Raw genomic sequence first — 7,424 nt, 5'->3', positions numbered from 1 at the left:
GTGAGTCTACTCTGAGTAAGAAAAATGTGTAAAAGTGGTACAAGCTGTTCCAAGAAGGCCGAGAGGATGTCGAAGACGAACCTCGCCCTGGACGTCCCAGCATGTCAGCAACAGATGAAAACGTTCAAGCAGTGAATGAAATGGTGTTGAAAAATCGCCGAATTACCGTCAGAGAAGTTGCTAAAGATGTTGGCATATCAGTTGGCTCATGCCATGCTATCTTTGCGGACGTTTTGGGCATTACGATAATGCACCTGTTCATTCATCGTTACTTCTGAAAGATTTTATGACCAAAAACAGCACCACAGTCATGCCTCAGCCTCCATATTCACCGGATTTGGCCCCCAGTGACTTTTTTCTTCTCCCAAAACTGAAGAGACCCATGAAAGGACATCGATTTTCAACGATTGAGGGGATAAAAACTGCATCGCTGAAAGAACTCAAGGCTATACCACAAAATGATTATCAGAAGTGCTTATGATTGGAAAAAGCGTTGGATTACTTTGAAGGGGACAACATAAATATTGAGGAATAAATGAATATTTTTTCAGAAAACCATAAAGTCACCTTATTTTTTGAACACACCTCGTATATGACTTTTTCAAAAAATAATATTTTTGAGCATTTTTCAGTGTTAGTAGTCTCTGAGTTTTTTGCTTCTCAAAACTGCCCACTTCGATTCTTGGGCTTGAATCCTTGACGTCTAAAATCAACCCCTCGTTACCACGTAGGTATGGCTTTGTCAACAAGTAATCTTTTTTTATATTTCCCATTGTCAATGGAATCTTAAATTTTTGGGCTACTCGAAAATACCCACCCCGATTTTTGGGCTCTAAATCTTTAACGGCTACACTGTAAAAAAAGTTTGTGGAATTTTAGTACGCTAAACGTATGTAAAAAGTGAACTTACGCGCAGCGTCGTGAAACTAGTATAGAAAAGTCTAAAATTGTACAAAAGTGTAAAATTCTCAACTGAACTAAAATTTAATATGTGACATTGAATAAAACAACGGAAACTGCAAAATTTCTCCAAAATATCAACCTAAACTCAAATACTTAAATCATTAAGATCATATTAAGAATATATTTATAATTACGCAAGCTTTTATAGCATAAAATTTATAATTTAAAATTAGTCACTCGCATCTATGCTTTCACCCAAAGTGAGATATAAAGTTTGAAACTAAAATGTACGTTCACTCATAACACGTGAACAAACGTGCGAAGAGAGCTCTATCGCGAAAATTACACAAATGTGGAACATTATACGGACGAATCTAAAATCACTATAAAGTGGAGAAATTTTCGTTAGAAAATAGACATTTATGCGCAGTCGGTAATTTCACCAGTCTAGGGAATTTTCTATGTACAGCGTGAGTCCTTTTTTTACACACTCTGAACGTAGTGATTTTCAACACGTCGTATGAATTCATGCAATCTCATAGAATTGTACCTGCAAGAGACGTCATTCTATACAACATGTGGAAATTTGCTTTCTAACCTGTAATTTCGATGCATCTAAAGTGACATTTCATATGTGTAAATTCACACTTCGAAGCGCAATTTTAAAACGTATTTTTACGGTGTAAAATCAACCCCTCGCTACCACGTATATATGACTTTGTCAACAAATATTCTTTTTTATATTTTTCAATTGGCAATGGAGTCTCCGATTTTTGGGCTTCTCGAAAACACCCGCTTCTATTTTTAGGCTCCAACCCTTAACGCCCATAATCCACCCCTCTCTACCACTTAAATATTACTTTGTCAAATAGTATTTTTTTAGAATTTATCAGTGTCAATGGAGTCTCCGCTTGTTAAGCTCCTCCCAAATACTTACGCCGATTTTTGGTAAAAATGCCAACATCAAGATGTATGTTTTTATTAATGGGTTGGTGTTTTTGTACATAGAGGTGGTTTTTCTGAATTTTTGTGTGGTGCATTCGAAAGCACAAAATAAGCCCAAAATCTGGTGTATTTTGTGTTTTGCAAATTTCATCTTTCGCAACGGGGTGGTTTTTTAAAAATGGGGGTAGTTTTTGGGGTTTTTTACATTTGGCAGCTCAAAATGAGCCCGAAAAAAGCCCAAAATTCAGACTGAGTTGCAACCCCTCCAATCCCTTAGAAAAGATTTTGAAAAATGGCGAAGAAATGAAATTTCAATGTACCGATAAGTGGACCGATAGATTGAGACGTTTACAGTTAATTAAGGAAGAAGTACAAACAAATTTAGACAGGGCAAATGATAGACAAGCACACCATTACAATCTCCATTGTAAACCGGTTCAGTTTAAAATAGGTGAGCGGGTATTAAAATCGAATAAGCCATTAGCAAACAAAGTTGACGAAAAAGTGAAAAAGTTTTTCCCGCTTTACGATGGAGCTTATTTTATTAAACGAAAACACTTAGACACTTATTGCTTGGTTACACTGGTTACTACTTGGACTTTATTCATATGGATTTTTTCATATTCTTTACGACTATTACACTATCATCGATGTTAAGAGATTATTATTTTTGTTTTGTAAAATTTTTCTTCAATTTTTCAGATATTTAACTTTTGAGAGCGAAGATATGGATGCGGCACTTGAGCAGAAAAAACCCATTACCATCATCAACATCGGTTAGAGATGTAGATATTGTGAAAAAGCAATCCCTAAAGAATTGTACCTATTTCACACTAGGAGGATAGATCGAAATTAATAGACAGCATCAACATTTATTAAAAATCGAAATAGCGAAATCAGTAGATAATGAAAGCAATGGCGTTGACTGCAAAATACTAGAGCCTATACGGAAATATAATAACAATGTTGACCCTGAAATACTTGATCCGGTAGATAATGCAAATAATAATGTTAATTGTGAACTGGTAATCTAGTAAAGTAACTACAGAAGAAATAGAAGATTTTGAAAGGAAATTAGAAATAGTAGAAAATGTCTTAACCCATTAACCTAAACGCGTTCAGGGGGCAGGTAGTGTAACAGAAGTTACATCGAATAGGATATAATTTAATTAGGAAGAAAGAAAGTGTGCCTTCAATGATGGCCGTGTCATGGGAAATTCCGAAAAAGCCCGAGCATCCGTTAACATAAAAAACCCGATCGATTAACCACCGCTTCAGTTCGTTCCAATCCTTGCCCCGCGAACTTGTTTCGCCTAACATATTAATCCAGCAAATAATTAAATAAACACCTAACTATAGGATTTATACCTGCGTGTTTGAGTTGTTATTAATTCAACCACCCATGAGAAGGATAATTATTCTCAAAGCTGGTTTGTAAAAGAGTAAGTGAATCAATTTAATAATCAAAAATGGAAGTTCCTAATTGACTTCAACTTTCTCTTTCCCAGAAGTCCAAATCCCTTAGTTTCCTCTCTTGAATAGTGTATTCTGCTATAGTTTTCTATCTGCAGATATATGTCTATAAGGTATGTGTTGTCTATGTGTTGTAACAGTGACAGTTGAATCCTAAGCGTGCTATTATGCCATCATTCTTTCGACAAATATCTTTCCTCTTGCAATCCGAAGATATTTAATCTGATTTTGTCTCCTTAAATGCAGTGCAAAAGCGTAAATCATTCTACCAAAGAGCGTCAAAGTATCACGAACGAAAATAAGACTTATCATTATCTGCCCCGCCAAGATTGATCGTAGAGAAGTCTCGTACTTTTTTCTTTGTTCAATCTTCTTATTCCTTGGCAACTGTCTGCTGAACTTTCCAACGGTGATAGGTCCAAGTAGCGTATTGGATGTTGACGATTTAAAAAAGAGATAAACATTCATTAGGTCATGTTTTGCAAAAGGAGCATTAAGTGCATTGGCAACGGATTCCAGGACCGAGAGAAGATCCTCATTCGGCTTAATAGGTAACCCGTGGATCTCGAGGGTAGTTTGAGGAGCAGCTTGCTCTTGATAGGTGAGGGAAACTTTAAGTGAGGTGAACTTCAATTTCAGCGAATTTCCCTGTGTCTTGATCTTTTCGAGGTCATCCGCATTACTAACAGTTGAAATTTCAAGCAAATTGATTCTTTGAGAATTCTCGGAAATATCGATCTTAATTTCCTGAACCGTAGAGTTAATCTTAGAAATCCACTCATGCTACTTGGTTTCGAATTTCTTAAAAAGGTTTCTGATCTTTTCCTGCGAATGCACTACTGCTTTCTTCACTGCTTATTATAAAGCACTTAGAATCTCCTCGATGTATCCAGGCGATAGGGCCGCAGCAGTAGCAGGGCCAGGAGAAACTATTGTAAGTAACGGGTTAGCTATCTGATCCTTTTCGGCAGGCTAAGTGGCTCATTTTGCCACAGTTTTTGCAGAAAACAGCACCCGGTGATCCTCTGGAGATTGACGTATTGCACTCGAGACAAGTCCTATTTTTTGGATATACGTATTACTAGTTGCACATGAGATGTCGAATTCAGAAACTGAAAAACAATCTTTCAAGCACCAAGTAACCCAAAATTAATCAAATGTCACATATACTGCACTATAAACACAAATACAAATACTGTGATAAAATATAAAGCACAAAGTTTCCTAATTAACGATTTATTACAAGAATAGACCAAGACGAAACGGAGTTCACGTCCAAAACCGAATCTACGGGAATCGAGGCTAATGTTTGACTGGCTGGTGTTTGACGTGTGAAGATCGTACGTCCTGGGAGAGCTTCCTCCTTGTTCGGAGTTGTCTACAAAACCATTGTTCAGTTCATGACTTTTTGTCCCGGTAAACTCAATCGTCTCTAGATGTGCTCTAAATGTGGAAAGGTTTAGGATTAAAATGATGAAGTTTTGTCAGGACAAAGTACGATGAGTGCCCTTTCAGAAAGGATTGCGATAAAGGAGCGACGGAGGAGGGAGGGATGACACCACTCAGGCTGAGTACTTAAGAATACACCTCTGTCACTATAACTGCATTAAACTGAATATCGATCCCCTAAACGCTCCTAGGGAAATATGGTCAATTGTCGAGAATGAGATGTGCCACGTATACTGGAACTTTATATTCTTAACAATTGTTTCTGTTACACATTCGATGCCTAACATAACTCTCCTTGATTTCGAGAATCGGACTATGTTCTTTATCGAATTTCCGGAACCAGCTGACAGAAACATCATAGCCAAGGAGAATAAAAGAAAGAGATGTATAGGCCCCTTATGAGGGAGTTAAGACGGTTGCACCCGGAATATTCTTCTCAAATAATCTTCCTTATCATCGGTGCTCTTGGAGGTGCCAAACTTTACTGGTTAATAGCCTGAAAAGCATCCCTGCGTGTCAACAATATGCTAAAACGCTTGCAGGAAAAATGCAGAAGACGGTTGTTCTTGGATCACTCTGTGTCCTTAGAGTGCACGAGACTTCTGCCGGATCGTCGTATTGATTCCATAAAACACTATAACTGTAATAGATTGGATAATATATACAATAAGAACCATTTTGTAAAAATAATGAAGTAGTTTATTGATAACAATATAAGGAATGCTAGGAAAATACAACAGCACGGCCAAGCGCGTTGCGGATCACGCACCCCGTGGCTTCTGCTTGTACGATCGGGGTCTAAGTGTTATATTTACACACGCGTTATGCGCGCGCTCCTCGCGTTCACATATTCGTACATACCAGCACATATACCTACACCACAAATTTCCACCTCTTTAAAACTTGTTCAATCGTGGAGAGTGTCTTACCGGAATGTTTTGATCTCATCGTTTTACAAGTTGGTCTAAATGACGCTTTTGCAAGTTATTGTTACAATCTCGGACTAAATAAGTGGATGGATACGAATTGTTCTCAATTTCACCTGTTATACGTTTATCTCCTCTAACTCCGAAATTATCGAGTAATACAGCGTCACCTACATCTATGTTGTTTTGTCGTCTGCCTACTTTTGCTACAATCTGCACTCGCTATTTCTGTTACAATATGTTCAAGTAATCCGAAACGTGTAAACAGTTTTTCTAAATCTGCTATTAGTCTATTAGTCTATTAGTCTATTAGTCATTCTTTATCGACTGTGAATTTAAGTCTCTTATGGTGATAAATTCTCTCGTCATCTGTTATTTCTTTTAAATCAGGCCATCCGTTGATGGTGTATTTAATGATGTTGTCAAGTACTTTATATTTCTTACTTTCTAATTCTAAGATTTCGCTAATCAAACAATTTATTCCTTCTTTAAAAAAATAAACATTTGAGAAATTAGTGTCGAATAAATCAGTATCGCTGTCAACAGGTAGACGCGATAATGCATTACAGTTGGCATTCAATTTTGATTTTTTATTCTCGACTTTATATCTAAATCCTGATAAGTAGTATGCTCATCTTTGCAATCTACTACCCACAGTTTGTGGAATCCTTTTTCTTGGACCTAAAATTAATTGTAAAGGTTTATTGTCGGTTCTTAGTATTATTTCTCTGCCGAAAATGAATTGATAAAATCTTTTGAACCCAAAAATAATTGCCATCGCTTCTTTATCTAATATAGTGCGGTTTAATTATTTTTTTCAATTTTCTTTGACGCGTACGCTATAGGTCTTTCCGTGCCGTCTTTGTATTTGTGCGATAAGATCGCGTATAATTCGTACCATGACGCATCAGACGCTAATACAACTTGTTCTTTTGGATCAAAGTTAGCTAAAACACGCGGTGAAATTAATTCTTCTTTGATCCATGCAAACGCTTTCTCGCATTTTTCATTCCACTCAAATTCTTTTGCATTTGCACAATCATATAATGGCTTTAAATTATCTGATCTATTTTTAAGAAATCGTGCATAAAAGTTAATCAAACCTAAGAATGGGAATAATTCTTTGGAATTTTTTGGTCTTGGAGCATTAACCATAGCATCGACTTTTAAGTTAACTTTATGCAATCCATTTTTATCTATAACAAATCCTAACACTTCGATTTAATTTTGCATAAATTTACATTCTTCTAGTTTGAACCTTATGCCGTTCTCTAGTAATCGCTCACATGCCGCTTCGAGATTTTACTGCGCATTACTGTCGCATTTACTGGCCGCATTACTGCGACCCGTTATATAAATGTTGTCTATATACGAGGGTAGTTCAATAAGTCCTTAGAATGACCAACAGATGGCGCGCGAATCGCTCCAAATCATCTGTTTTCAGTCAGCACCACTCCCGACTAGATATATGGTGCAGTCACAGTCCACATCTTCTGAGTTTACGTGTTTTTATAACCAATTGAAAAAAAATTGTTCGTTAAGAAAAATGGAAAAAAAACGAGTTCAGAGCGGTAATCAAACATTTTCATTTAAAGGGTTTAACTCCATATGAGATAAATTTAAATTTTTTTTCGTCGATTTGTGACTGTGGATGAAACATGGATACACCATTACACTCCTGAGACAAAGGAACAATCCAAACAGTGGATTTCCGCAGGCGAACCAGCT

The 7,424-nt window shown here is 36.7% G+C and overlaps 1 long non-coding RNA gene across 1 annotated transcript in view; it reads left to right on the top strand.

Moving 5' to 3' along the window:
- Nucleotides 1-2,996, top strand: part of LOC117167832 — a 240,469-nt gene extending 237,473 nt beyond the window's left edge. The window contains exon 3 of the long non-coding RNA XR_004466437.1: nucleotides 2,551-2,996. This is a non-coding gene — a long non-coding RNA (uncharacterized LOC117167832). The remainder of the gene's footprint in view (nucleotides 1-2,550) is intronic.
- The last annotated feature ends 4,428 nt before the right edge of the window (nucleotides 2,997-7,424 follow it).

The sequence above is a fragment of the Belonocnema kinseyi genome, chromosome 2 (assembly GCF_010883055.1).
Source record: "Belonocnema kinseyi isolate 2016_QV_RU_SX_M_011 chromosome 2, B_treatae_v1, whole genome shotgun sequence".
NCBI lineage: Eukaryota > Metazoa > Arthropoda > Insecta > Hymenoptera > Cynipidae > Belonocnema > Belonocnema kinseyi.
This window is presented reverse-complemented; position numbering and strand designations above follow the sequence as displayed.